General features: G+C 42.7%; 1 protein-coding gene across 1 annotated transcript in view; it reads right to left on the bottom strand.

Moving 5' to 3' along the window:
* The window catches only part of MIPOL1 (mirror-image polydactyly 1), a 251,755-nt gene extending 239,754 nt beyond the window's left edge, over window positions 1-12,001 (bottom strand). The window contains exon 1 of the mRNA XM_089523560.1: window positions 11,882-12,001. The gene's annotated coding sequence lies outside the window, so the exon portion shown is untranslated. The remainder of the gene's footprint in view (window positions 1-11,881) is intronic.
* Window positions 12,002-15,432: the final 3,431 nt, after the last annotated feature.

Below are 15,432 nucleotides of genomic sequence, written 5' to 3'. Positions count from 1 at the left end.
TTTGAAAATCATTGATTTTTGAAAATCAGCTCTGCTCTAAAGACATTTTAACCTATCACAGAGTCAAAAGTACACCAACACATTTGCTCTGCGCCTTGTGCTAATATTCTACAGCACTTTACACTTTGTCATGGGATAGTGGCGGGATACAAACCGCCGCTTTGCGGCGTTCCCCGCCGGCGCCATTTGCTCCGCGAGGGAGCCGTAGCAGCCAAACCGCGCGGCTCCTGCGCGGAGCAAAAAAGAAGCTCCATTTCGGAGCTTCTTTTTGCGGTGCCTCTATGACGTCGCGAGGCACCACTGGCGCATTCGTGACGTCATAGGCGCCGCGACACGTCTGGACGCTATGCGTCCAGTACGTAAAGATGGCGGCGCCCATGTGGAAGGGGCGCCGCCATCTTGTACGTATTGTATATGTACTAGGGTTAGGGGGGTGCGGAAGCACCGCCCCTTCCTAACCCTAGTACGTATACAAAACGTACTATATGGCGGTTTGTATCCCGCCAGTGATTAATAGAGCACAGTTGCCCAACTCCAGCAAATCAGTGCCAAGCATGCTTCCCGCTATCATTGCCAAACTATAAAAATCAGGGTGTTTTCTGTAGACTGTTACCGGATTAATGCATTGTTAAAAATGTTTATTAAACATAACTATTAAATAAATAAATAAATAAATGCTTGCAGTGAACATAAAACAGCACACATGGCGTTCTAGGTTTCTATTTCATTCTCGCCACCACTTTGTGAGACAGGTCAGGGTGAGAGAGTACAACTGTTCAAGTGAAGTTACCCAGTGAATTTCATGACTGAGAGAGTACAAACTGGATTTCTCTAGTTCAGCACTGTAACTACTACATCACACTGACTTTTGAATTTGAGTCAGGTTAAGTTTTATACATAGGGCAATATTCCCTGACCTTCAAAATCATCAACCCATTCTAACCAAAAATTGAGGTCTGTATATACACACACACAGTAGACAATTGAAGAAATGGTTAAAATTAAAATGCAGCCAAACAGTTTATGGACAGCTGGAGTAATTCTATGCTTCATGGCAAAGTTATGAAGCTCTTGGTAACTTGACAAGACAAGCTACAAGCTCGAATGAAACTGTTCGGCTTAAGAAGCCAGAATGAAGTTGATGACAGATATGTTACTGAACATGACGGGGTGTCATCTGTTTTAAACAGGATCTTTACAAGGATGTACTGAAAGCAATTTTTCCACTGGTTCGAACCCATGAAAGCTTTTGCCAGTCAATTTTTAGTAGAGTTTATTCAGACAATAGGTTTGCTCCAACTGTTGCCATTTTAATATAATAAAAACAGGCATTAAAATTGCTTTTTAGTGCAAATAATTACAGTACTGGGGTGGATGGAATATAAACTGTGTGTTTAAAAAAAGCCCTAAACTCTTGTTACTAACAATTCCTATACTTGTCTAATTAGTTAGAGGTGACACCAAATCTAGTGATGCCACTGCCACTCACTACACGAATTTGCCTGGCAGCACACCAGTATCAAGAACAAGAATTCAGAATCAAATTCCTAGTGAAGTATAAAAACAACAACACTGAAGGTATGTAGGAGAAACCAAAACATGGAACTGCTTGTGTTCACAGGAATCAAGACTTCCCAACCCAGTTGTAACATCACATTGATTACCTCCTGCCTGGCATGAAACAGAGAAACAATGTTATTATTGTGGTGGTGGTGTGCTTTCAAGTTGTTTCTGATTTGATAGTTTCCTGAAGGCGAAACTAATATGGGTTTTTCTTGGCAAGATTTATTCAGAGAGGGGTTATCTTTGCTTCCCTCTGAGGCTGAGTGTGTGTGATTTGGCCAAGGTGACCCAGTGGATTTCCATGGTTGAGTGGGGATTTGAACCCTGGCTCCCTAGAGGATATAGTTTGGGATCCTATGAGCAACAGTGTGACCAAAAAGTGCTTTCATTCCTGTGTGGGTTCTCCACAATTTATGCTAACTTCTTCTTTTTGACAGATGTTCCATATAAAATCTCTTGATGGTTCAGGAGATCTCCCTGCCCCTCAAGAGTGGATTTTGAGGAGATACAGGAATACCATGTTTTTTGGGTGCATCTCCATGTGTGATTTGAGGGATCCAGTGCCTTCACAGTGACTCCAGTTTATGCAAATCATGTGGTCTTCCTGGTTTCGTCAGAGGACATATCTCATTGCTGTCCTCTAAAAATTAGAGAGTGCAGCTAGCCCAGATATCACACAGTGGATTTCCATGGCTGACCAGAGATTTGGACTCTGTTTTCCCAGAGCCCTAGTTCAAGACTCAAACCATTATGGCATACTGGCTCCTGAGTTTGTTCAGTACAAATAAGATTGTGTATGCCTGAAATAGACAGAATACTGCTGATTTGCTGTTTCCAGTATGAAATTGCCTTGAAGTCAGACATGGATTCATGCTACACTTTTGAACTAGAAATACACCTGAGGGCAATTTTTAAGGGGGAGCATTTGTAGGGCAGAGGTTCCCCTCCTCTAACTCATGAATTAGTCTTGGGCTATGCATGAAACAGAACAAGATGGCAGAATGAGCTGCGCTGTGAGTGAAAAAAGAGTCCTGCTTTAGATGTAAACTCCATCCCTTCCTCCATTCATGGACAATCGCTGCTGAAGTGTAATCTCAGATGTGGGAGAGATGACAAGAGAGCCAGCATGGTGTTGTGGTTTGAATGTTGGACTAGGGCTCTGGAGACCATGGTTTGAATCCTTGTTCAGTCATGGAAAGCCATTGGGTGACCTTGGGCACGTCACACATTCTCAGCCCAAGAAAAACCCATAGCCTTACGGTTGCCATAAATTGGAAACAACTTGAAGGGTTACAACAACAACAAGAGGCACTGAAAGACTTTCAAAAACCAAAATAAAGGGACTAATCTACTAGAAGCATTTGATAAATAATTTGCTCTGAGTCATGAAGTTAACATATTTTTCTGGTCAAATGGGTGGGGTAGAAATAGGAGCAGTGGGAGTGTTTTTGGAACCTCTCACAATCCCCTAACATAATCCCTGTCTTTCTTTCTCTGTTGCTGTATTCTTTTCACTTTTAAGCCACAGTTCAAGCCCTTCTCCCAACTCCCCTCCCCATTCTTAAAACTTGCTTATTCAAAGTGTTGTGCAATACCACAAGAGTTAAAATCCTAAAGAAAATCCATATGCCTAATCTCTGCAAGCCAATAATATCCAGGTAAGAAGCTCAAATTTATTCCATCCATCAAAAGCAACCTGAACAAGGAAAAAGGTACTATTTCAACAGAATTCTAAGTTGTTTTGTTCAATCACTTTGACAAATGTCAAAACATTACCTTTCTCTGCCTTGCATTTAACACTGTTCCTTGAAGCCAAAATGTGTTAGTTTATACTTGCATAAATATCAGCAGACTTCTGCAGATTCCTGTTCTGTGTGCGGCACAATGCCATGACTCAACCAAATCCATAACCTTAGAAAATAAACTTTACACCTTTCTTCTGGGATATCAGATATAACTCAGAAGCATAATTATACTACAATGGGGCTAGTCAAATCTGGGTCACCTAGATTTTGTGCAACAGACATGAATGATAAAACTCCCAAAACTATTTTCTTTTCTGATATACTTCTGAAGGCTTTTAGCCTTTGGCTGCTAATAAGCCATGCCTCCCAAATGTAAGCAGAACTAATTGCTGCATTGTTTTGTGGCTGCTTTCTATGCTACTATGTAACAGATGTGCCATGTGTAAATCAGTTATTTTAAGAAAACAGTTGATACCTTAATTTACATGAGTAAAACTATTTAAAAATAATGTTAAGATGGCTAATTGCTCAATTTTCCATGAAGGGGTTGTTATACATTGCTCAGTCTATATGCACAATAACAAGTGATGTAATGGAGTATGGACAAATTGATAATATGTGTGGTTTTTATGGAGGCATACACATGATGGAAGGGACATGGAGAATGCAAACTTGTTTCCTGTAAAGTCGGCTTCAGCTTATGGCAACCCTATGAACGGGAGAGCTCCAAGAGCCCGGGTCATAAACAGCCCTGCTCAGACCATACAAACTCATACAGAAATTGACCACATTCATCATTCTGCATTCTTCATGTTAAGCAGGGAATTTATAAAATATTTCCCATGAGTTTTCCATTATCAAAACCTCCAACAAACCTCAACAGTGCCTGCAGACTGTGCACACTGCCTGACAATGCACAGCCCCCATCCCCATTTATGCTGACCAGATGTATTCATTTTCCAAGCCATTTCTGCAGAGACCCATAACTACCTGTTCATTCACTATTCAGTTCAAAATACACATAAAAATACAATTCTGAAATATCTGGCACAGTTAGTCTAACCAGAGTTGCATTAAGGTTTTCACAAACCTTAGGCAAGTCACATGCTCTCAGCTTCAGTGGACAGCAATGGCAAACCTCCTCTGAACAATTCTTGCCCCATAAACTCCTTGAAGCAAGTCTTTTAAATGTTTGCTCTTTTAAAAATTTTCTATTTCTAATTTTTGTAGTTGAAAATGTAAAATATCTATTTAGAGATTGTGTTTACGTTCCAGTTGCTGTAAAAGTGTTTGTTAATCCTGTTTTCGTAGGCCCCAAAATGTTCATAGGTCCTACGCACTGTGCTTAAAGTACTAATGGATAAGTCGGCCCTGAGACTCATTTGTTTTGGCAAGATTTTAAAACCATGATGCTTAACGTGTTTTCTGAAAATCAGCCTCCTTGATTCACTGACAAGTAAAAAGGCTAGAGATATAAATAACATTTGCCATTTTTTTCAGCATTGGCCAGAAACAATGCCTCGACACACTGAGACATCCTGGTGAGAAATGGCCAACTGAGAAGCGATATTTGTGGTAAACTGGGACTTTTTAAACAATTTCACAGTTTTTCTGCCAACAAAAAAAGAGGAAAGAAAACATACCCAAGGTTTCCACCTAAATGATTTCTTTCAGATAAAGTCTCCAAGCACAGCAAACTGCACAAAAACTTTCCTTATTTCTCCCAGTATGGAGAAAACTTTTGAAAATATTTCTTACAAAATAACTAATTCCTAGGGCAAGGCCACTAGATACAAACTGCTGGTGCATAGCCCCATCTAGTGGTTACACCGAATGCACAGCCCCATTTTCATTTTTTTCCCATGATTTCTATGGAGGAATATTTCCCAGGTGTTACTTTTAACAAAAAAATGATGGACAGTGTTATTAACAGGCAAATGTTTTGTTTGTGGCTTGTGCCTTTAATATTACCTGAACAGGAGATAATTTTATTCTCCTTATGATGGACTTGCATATTATTCAGGTTAGTATGTATGTTGGAACATATTACTGATCATGGACGAATTTATGTTTTTATTTTACTCCTCCATTAAAAAGATAAAAATACTGATTATTAGTGAAGTGTTGCAATAGCCAGCACAGTTAGTTTGTCCTCACTGTTTTTATAGATTCACAGAGTAAAATATTCCCAGTGGTCTAGTCTAATTTGTGCTCTTTGCCTTCTCTTCATTCCAATAAATGCTAATTTCTGATCACCATCTGAACAAAGTTAATGTGGATACCAAGCATGAGGCAGAAAAGCATAATAGGTAGACTCTTACAGTAAAGATAGTAGAAGTCCATGCTACAATGTACCTGAATATTTCTCTTGCCGTTGTAAATGTAACAGCAGTTAACTTTGCTAACCATATGTGCACTTTAGTTGGTTTCACACAATGTTCCTTCAAACAGCACAATGAAATAAGGAAGGGATTATATTTCACAAGGATAAAGGTGTGGAGCTATATTCTTTTTTGTAATATGTAGTTAGATACAATCACTGAATATGAATATCTTTATGGTGTTTTTTTTCTTTTTTACATAGAAAGCTTTGGCACCACAATACTTTCTGTGCATTTTTTTCTTTACTGTCGATATACCAAAATAGTGATGGCAACCAGATGCTCATATTTTAAATCCAAAAATAAAATAAAATGAATAATGAAAATGGCTTAATTGAACTGTAAACTGAAGAACAACCCAAAAGTGATTGCTCAGTTTGAAAGACACCTCAGTGCTTTAGACTGAAACAAGATTTCAGCATTCAGCGAGTGAAATAAACGTATTCATAATGCTATGGATTACCTTTATACTGCATTACTACAAAGCATTTAAGACTGGTCCTATTCATATCCAAGGTGATTTCAATCCAGGTACCAGTAAGACGTACAACTGTATAATGTCAACAAGGATGCAGCCATCAGATAGCTCCACAGTATATATACTGGCATAATAAGTGAAGCACAGAAAGATAGTACAGTGGGCCCTCCACATTTGCTGGTGTTAGGGCACCAGACCCTTGTGAATGTGAAAAAAGTCAATTAAAAAAAAACTATTTTTTTAACCTGAGAAAATACTTCTCTAGGGAGTTTATCACACGAAGGAGATCAGGAGTTTATCTCATGTATATGCCAGGAAAATTGCGTAATTACGCGAAATGATTTCACACAGTGTTGCACAGAACCTGCCATTAAAGTGGTCACAAAGAAGCATTAATGTGCAGTTTCTTATTTTCGGGACTTTAGAGACAATGCATTTCCGATATCACTTTATTTGCGCAATTGTGTGTGATAATCATCCACACAATTACTTGCCATTTCTGCTTTATTTGCAGGATGCTTTAAATGTCCTTTAATATCTATTTAATGCCCCAGTGTGATAAACTCCTAGGAATCTCTATATCCTACAGCACAACTTTATGGTCAACATCTGCCAGAGGTTTACCATATAATCACATTGGGGAACCTACAAATGGCTAGAAAAGTGCTTTCTCTAGTAATCTCTAGGTCAATTTCTATGGACGATTTCCAGCAGAATTCCAAAACACACTGCAGAAATAATCCAGTTTCTGCCCTGGCTCAATGCTAGGGAATTCTGGGAATTGTAGTTTTGTGAGACATTTAGCCTTCTCTGTCAGAGAGCTCTAGTGCCACAATAAACAAGAATTCCTAGCACTCCCTAGAACTGAGCCAGGGTGGTCTGAAACTGGATTATTTCAGTAGTGTGTTGTTGCACTGGAGGACCTAGAGATTCCTAGAGAGAATGTATTAATCAAAACCTCAGAGGAAGGCGACCAAAACAGTGAAGGCTCTGGAAACCATGCCTTATGAGGAGTGAAGAAAAGGTTGAATGGTGATATGATTGACCTGTTTAAATATTTGAAGGGATGTCATATTGAGAATGGAACAAGCTTGTTTTCTGCTGCTCCAGAGACTAGGACCCAGAGCAATAGATTCAAATACAGGAAAAGAGATACCACCTAAACATTAGGAAGAACTTCCTGACAGTAAGAGTTGTATGACTGTGGACCACACTCCCTTGGAGTGTAGTGGAGTCTCCTTCCTTAGAGGTCTTTAAACAGAGGCTGGGTGGCCATTTGTTGGGGTGCTTTGATTGTGAGTTCCTGCATGGCAGAATGGGGTTGACTGGATGGCCCTTGAGGTCTCTTCCAACTCTAGGATTCTTTGAAATATTCAAATACACAAAATCAAAGCTGCAAATGTGAAGGGCCGACTGTACATAAGCTGTAGAACAAGTGGATCCTGCAACAAAATGTTCAAGTGCAGTGTTCTTCATAGTAATGTAGTGGAGTCAGCACTCAGGGTAGGAGCCATGAGATTGTTTTTTATTAGCCGAGACAATATCATCTGCTGTCATCCCTTGTCCCCTCCATTCACTCTTCTTGTAGCTGTAATACCCCCAGCAACTGGAGGGAAAATACGGGGATGGTTCCTTTTTTTAAAATAAGAGTGGATAAGTCGACTCAGGTTTTTGGGGTCAATTTTTGACAAAAATTTCTGTACTGCTATACAGAACCACCGTAGTAGCTCTATCATATGGTCTCCTGGGATTTGCAGTTCTATTCAGTCTTTTGCCTTCTCTGCTAAAGAGTGCTGGTGCCTCACAAAACTAAAAATCCCAGGGCTCAGTAGGGTAGATCCATGGAAGTTAAACTGGATTCAAACTGCATCATTTGCACAGTGTAGATGCACTGTAGACTTCAAATCCCAGGACTCTGTAGGATGGGGCCACAGTGGTTAAACTAGTGTCAAACTGCATAACTTGTACAGTGCACATACACTGTAAACTACAAATTCCAGGTCTCTTAAGGATAGGGATATGGTGGGGTGTCACACTATATCATTTCTACAGTGTAGATGCACTGTGAACTACAAATCCCAGGACTTTGCAGGAGGGACGATAGAGGTTAAAGCAGTGTCAAATGGCATCATTTCTACAGTGTAGATGCACTGTGAACTACAATCCCAGGAGTCTGGAGAATGGGACTCTGGAAGTTAAAATGTTGTCAAACTGCATCATTTCTACAACGTGATTCACCGTGAACTACAAATCACAGGGCTCTATAGGGTGGAACCACAGAAGTTAAAGTGGTATCAAACGGCATCACTTTCACAATGTAGATGCACTATGAACTACAAATCCCAAGGGTTTGTAGGTAGGCATTGTGGAAGTTAAAGTGGTGTCAAACTGAGCTATTTCCACAGCATGTAGATGCACAAATCCCAGGACTTTGTAGGTTAAAGCGGTATCAAACTGCTTCATTTCCACAGTAGAGATGCAGTGGACCATCCAGCCCAGTCTCTCAGCCCCAGAGACCCAAGAGTTTCCACAGCAATGGCTCCAAAGGGAATCCTCCTTTGGGGTGTATTAAATAAAAAGAACAGTGGCTGTGCATAGGGAAACAATACTTGCCTAGAGGGAAACATTGGGGAATACTTGCCCACAGGGAAACGTTGTAGAATACTTGCCCATAGGGAAACATTGGGGAATGTTTACCCATAGGGAAACACTGGGGAATGCTTGTCCACAGGGAGACATGGGGGAATACCTGCCCACAGGGAGACATTGGGGAATGCTTGCCCATAGGGAGACATTGGGGAATGCTTGCCCATAGAGAGACATGGGGGAATACCTGCCCATAGGGAGACATTGGGGAATGCTTGCCTATAGGGAAACATTGGGAATGCTTGCCCATAAGGAAACATTGGGGAATGCTTGCCCATAGGGAGACATTGGGGAATGCTTGACCATAGGGAAACACTGGGAATGCTTGCCCATAGGGAAACACTGGGGAATGCTTGCCCACAGGGAGACATTGGGGAATGCTTGCCCATAGGGAGACATTGGGGAATACCTGCCCATAGGGAGACATTGGGGAATGCTTGCCCATAGGGAAACACTGGGGAATGCTTGCCCATAGGGAGACATTGAGGAATGCTTGCCCAGAGGGAAACACTGGGAATGCTTGTCCACAGGAAAACATTGGGAATGCTTGCCCATAGGGAGACATTGGGGAATGCTTGCCCATAGGGAAACACTGGGGAATGCTTGCCCATAGGGAGACATTGAGGAATGCTTGCCCATAGAGAAACATTGGGAATGCTTGCCCATAGGGAGACGTGGGGGAATACCTGCCCATAGGGAGACATTGGGGAATGCTTGCCCATAGGGAAACATTGGGAATGCTTGCTCATAGGGAAACACTGGGGAATGCTTGCCCATAGGGAGACATTGGGGAATGCTTGCCCATAGGGAAACACTGGGGAATGCTTGCCCATAGGGAGAAATGGGGGAATACCTGCCCATAGGAAGACATTGGGGAATGCTTGCCCATAGGGAGACATTGGGGAATGCTTGCCCATAGGGAGACATTGGGGAATGCTTGCCCATAGGGAAACATTGGGGAATGCTTGCCCATAGGGAGACATTGGGGAATGCTTGCCCATAGGGAGACATTGAGGAATGCTTGCCCACAGGGAGAAATTGGGGGATGCTTGCCCATAGGGAAACATTGGGAATGCTTGCCCATAGGGAGACATGGGGGAATGCTTGCCCATAGGGAGACATTGGGGAATGCTTGCCCATAGGGAAACATTGGGGAATGCTTGCCCATAGGGAGACATTGGGGAATGCTTGCCCATAGGGAGACATTGGGGAATGCTTGACCATAGGGAAACATTGGGGAACGCTTGACCATAGGGAGACATTGGGGAATGCTTGTCCACAGGGAGACATGGGGGAATACTTGCCCATAGGGAAACACTGGGGAATGCTTGCCCATAGGGAGACATTGAGGAATGCTTGCCCATAGGGAGACATTGGGGAATGCTTGCCCATAGGGAGACATTGGGGAATGTTTGCCCATAGGGAAACATTGGGGAATGCTTGTCCATAGGGAAACACTGGGGAATGCTTGCCCATAGGGAGAAATTGGGGGATGCTTGTCCACAGGGAGACATGGGGGAATACCTGCCCATAGGGAGACATTGGGGAATGCTTGCCCATAGGGAGACATTGGGGAATGCTTGACCATAGGGAAACACTGGGAATGCTTGCCCATAGGGAAACACTGGGAAATGCTTGCCCATAGGGAGACATTGGGGAATGCTTGCCCATAGGGAAACACTGGGAATGCTTGTCCACAGGGAAACATTGGGAATGCTTGCCCATAGGGAGACTTTGGGGGATGCTTGCCCATAGGGAGACATTGGGGAATGTTTGCCCATAGGGAGACATTGGGAATGCTTGACCATAGGGAAACACTGGGGAATGCTTGCCCACAGGGAGACATTGGGAATGCTTGCCCATAGGGAGACATTGGGAATGCTTGACCATAGGGAAACACTGGGGAATGCTTGCCCATAGGGAGACATTAGGGGATGCTTGCCCATAGGGAAACACTGGGGAATGCTTGCCCATAGGGAGACATTAGGGGATGCTTGCCCATAGGGAAACACTGGGGAATGCTTGCCCATAGGGAGACATTAGGGGATGCTTGCCCATAGGGAAACACTGGGGAATGCTTGCCCATAGGGAGACATTAGGGGATGCTTGCCCATAGGGAAACACTGGGGAATGCTTGCCCATAGGGAGAAATTGGGGGATGCTTGTCCACAGGGAGACAGGGGGGAATACCTGCCCATAGGGAGACATTGGGGAATGCTTGCCCATAGGGAGACATTGGGGAATGCTTGACCATAGGGAGACATTAGGGGATGCTTGCCCATAGGGAAACACTGGGGAATGCTTGCCCATAGGGAGACATTGGGAATGCTTGCCCATAGGGAGACATTGGGAATGCTTGACCATAGGGAATCACTGGGGAATGCTTGCCCATAGGGAGACATTGGGAATGCTTGACCATAGGGAAACACTGGGGAATGCTTGCCCATAGGGAGACATTAGGGGATGCTTGCCCATAGGGAAACACTGGGGAATGCTTGCCCATAGGGAGACATTAGGGGATGCTTGCCCATAGGGAGACATTGGGAATGCTTGCCCATAGGGAGACATTGGGGAATGCTTGCCCATAGGGAAACACTGGGGAATGCTTGCCCATAGGGAGACATTGGGGAATGCTTGCCCATAGGGAAACACTGGGAATGCTTGTCCACAGGGAAACATTGGGAATGCTTGCCCATAGGGAGACATTAGGGGATGGTTGCCCATAGGGAAACACTGGGAATGCTTGTCCACAGGGAAACATTGGGAATGCTTGCCCATAGGGAGACATTAGGGGATGCTTGCCCATAGGGAAACACTGGGGAATGCTTGCCCATAGGGAGACATTGGGAATGCTTGACCATAGGGAAACACTGGGGAATGCTTGCCCATAGGGAGACATTGGGAATGCTTGACCATAGGGAAACACTGGGGAATGCTTGCCCATAGGGAGACATTGGGGAATGCTTGCCCATAGGGAAACACTAGGGAATATGTCCCTATAGGGAAATAAGTGTTTCCCTATGGGAAAGTATTCCTCAGTGTCGCTCAGGATGCTTCCTCTGCGTTACCTGTTCTCTTCGCCCAGGACCTCCTCCTTCTCTTGCTGCTCAGGTTGGTTACCGGCTGGAATCCACGCGAGAATTGGCTGCTCTCCGCCTCCGTACCTGCCGCCTCACAAACTGCACTAGATCTTTAGCCTCAGAACTAGAGTCACAAACAACTGCCGACTTCCGGGTTCCGTCGTGGCTGCTTCCTATGGAAATCTGGGAAATTTGGCCTGTTACAGACAGCCAAAATAAAGCTGCTAGTGGAGGTATGGTATTTCAATGATGCATGCGTCCTAAGAGTCCAGAAGTTGCACCAAAGCCACACTCCAGCCCTAAGGACTGGAGCATGGCTTTTGTGTGGCTTCTGGACTCTTAGGACGCATGCATCATTGAAACACCATACCTCCACTGTGACTTGAAGCAGCTTTATTTTGGCTGTCTGTAACAGGCCTTTGTAAATCACTGAGGCGTCATGGTTTGAGTTTAGGATTAAGTCTCTGGAGCCCAGGGACCCATTCCTCCCGCTTGGCCACTGAAACCTACTGGGCGACCTTGGGCAAGTCACACTCTCTCAGCCTCAGGGGAAGAAGAAGGCAATGCCAAACCTCCCTCTGAAGAAGACTTGCCAAGGAAATCCAATAGTTTATAATAATAACAATAATAATAATAACAACAACAACAATAATAATTTTTATTTATATACTGCCTTTCCAAAGTATCAAGGTTGTTTATCAGACGGGGGAGGGATTGAGACTTTAAACAGTGATTATCTCAAGAATATCGTGCAACTGACAGTAAAACATGATTAAAACGAGATTAACACAAGAAGAGCCATTATCTTGTGAGTAACCAAGGAATAACCAGGCAATAAACAGCAAAAAGCCATTCATGGGAAAACTCCATGAACGATTTGCTGTTGTTTCTTGTGTGGTTATTCACAGGATAATATCACTTTGAACGCGACGTCAGAATTTGTCACACTGGGGCTGATTTCGGCATTAAAGAGCGATTAAAGCGCATTTAAAGCATCCCACAAATGAAGCAGAAATGGACGGTGAGTAATTGTGCAAATGGTCATCTCACGCAACTGCGCAAATAAAAGTGATATCGGAAATGCATTGTCGCTGAAATCCTGAAAGTAAAAAGATGCTCATTAATGCTTCTTTGTGACCACTTTAATGGTGGGTTTTGTGTGATGCTGTGTGAAATTGTTATGCACAATTACACAACTCCATTTTCCGAAAACCATTAGCGCATTTGCAGGATTATCATGGGTTAATAACCGTTTATACTTCCAGTTGTCCCCTCTGCGATAAACATAGAGTTGGAGGAGACCACAAGGGCCATCCAGCCCAACCCAATGGCAATAGCAAATACATCTATAGTACTTAGTTTCTACTGCCTTTGTGAACTAGTGATCGTAGTGAAAACTGGACCTGCAACCTCATTTCCATACACAATGGAAAGGCAGAGCTAAAATGAGGATAAACGTCTGTTTTGCTGCTTCTTTTTATTTCTAAGTAGACAGGATGCTTTTTTAAGGTTGGATTTCTCCATTTTGTCTTATAGCCTTCTTTCAAAAAAAAAATGGGATAAAGAAGCCAGGAAGTTTGATGGCGCTCGGTATTCTGTTTTTCCTATCTCTATGCTCATCCTCACTCAGGGGGCGTGGTCGAACAGATGGGAACGTTTAACAAGGCACCAATCAGAGGGAAGAAGGAAGAGGGGAAGTACAGCTGTCAATCAAGGGAGGGGGCAGGGTCGAGACTCCATGTTATGGGATTCTGGGAATTGTAGTTTTGTGAGACATTCAGCCTTCTCTGTCAAGAGAGCTATGTGACAAGAACAGGAACACACTACAAGACCAAGAAGGGGTTTTTAAAAAAGGATGGATGCAGTACACAGAAGAGCTGCATAAAAGAGATGCAAAAAAGAAGGACATATTATTATTACTATTTTCTTATCATCCTCCTTCCTCCCAACAGAGGGACCTCATTCAAGGCAGCTAACAGAAAATTCAAAACAATACAATTTAAAAACATTACAACAACATTAAAATGTATTAAAAAAATTAAAAAACCAATTAAACAATTTAAAAATTTAAACAGTTATGAATTAAAATGTAACGTGGTTGCAAGGTTGAGGAAAAATGTGAAAACAGCTCTCTTCAGTCTAAATCATTATTCTCAACACCACACGGGTCATTTTATTTTCTCAGGACCACATGTATGGACCCCTGGTTTCAGCATCACAACAGATGGCAGGTATTGCTGAGGCTGGCCTGGCGAGGTTTCCCCAGATACTTGTACCAGACTGATTTTCTCTGGAGGCCTTTCATCAGGACACAGTAAATGACACAGAAGTCCTCAGTTTATCACATGGGACGAATCCCAGGCAGAAACTAGATTTAAAGTGAAAACAACCTGCTTTTGCGGGTTGTTTTTCACGTGACATTCGAGGTTAACCTGAACAGAAAGTAGGGGGAAAATCCACAAATGCGGGTGGTTTTTCAGACGTTTGTGTGAAAGAGAACGCGAAAATAACCTGAATGGAAAGTAGAAAGGAGTGTTTTTTTGTCAGCTTTCCGTTTGGGTTATTTTCGTGTTATTTCTTTTTCTGCCAATGCGACTGAAAAACAACACGCATTTGCAGGTGTTCAGCAGATTTGAAAATGTCGTTTCTGCATGGGATTTGCCGCCGTGTGATAAACCCCTAACAGGGAGAACTTCTTATTGTAAAGAGAACACTAATCTGAAACATCGCAACTTTATCACAATCTCATCTCAGCAACCAGGAATATAATTGCAAGAAGCTGGAAAACAGGGAATGTACTAAGGAGTTCATCACCCGGGAGGATTTCCTCTTAATTTCGAATGAAAAGAAAGTGGGGCCAGAACGCATTCACATGAATTCACCAGTTCAGCAAATTTACGTGAATTCGAATTGCATTCAAACTGACTTCCCACTGCCCGAAAATAGCTTGCCATTGCCCGAAATTGCATGTGATCACCTCTCACACAATACTGTGAAACCCCATGATTGCATTCAGACTGACTTCCCATTGCCCAAAATTGCGTGTGGTAATCTACCACGCAATAATGTTAAACCCCATGATTGCATTTGGATTGCCATTAGATTATACTTCCAATTTCCCTTGTCTGATAAACTCCTATGAAGCAACTGGTGGGAAAGAGTTTGGGACACTTGGTTGTTGGAAAAGCTTTCTTATACTTTTCGACTCAGTAATGGGCAAAAGAAACCGGGCACCTTTTTCGATGAATGGTTGTGTTTAACTGATTATATCAATACCAACTCATTTGCTATCAGTAGGTAGAGAGATCTTGTAGCACCTTTGAAACTAACTGAAAGAAATTGGTAGCATGAGTGTTCCTAGACTTTAGTCTACTTCCTCAGATGCATTTGGACCTCCTACTCATCAAGCTATTCTTTGGAAAGATACTTTGATCCCAATTTCATCAACTAGCGAATCTGAGTGATGTCTTTAGGACTTTGTTACAAAAGATAGCTATTAAGCAAGATTACATATAGTCCTCCAAGGCTATTTGTTACTT

The sequence above is a fragment of the Sceloporus occidentalis genome, unplaced genomic scaffold, assembly GCF_023333645.1.
Source record: "Sceloporus occidentalis isolate IW3139 unplaced genomic scaffold, rSceOcc1.0.p SCAF_4, whole genome shotgun sequence".
In the NCBI taxonomy this organism is placed as follows: Eukaryota; Metazoa; Chordata; class Lepidosauria; order Squamata; family Phrynosomatidae; genus Sceloporus; species Sceloporus occidentalis.
The sequence above is the reverse complement of the archived record's forward strand: the minus strand, read 5'-3'. Positions and strand labels throughout refer to the sequence as shown.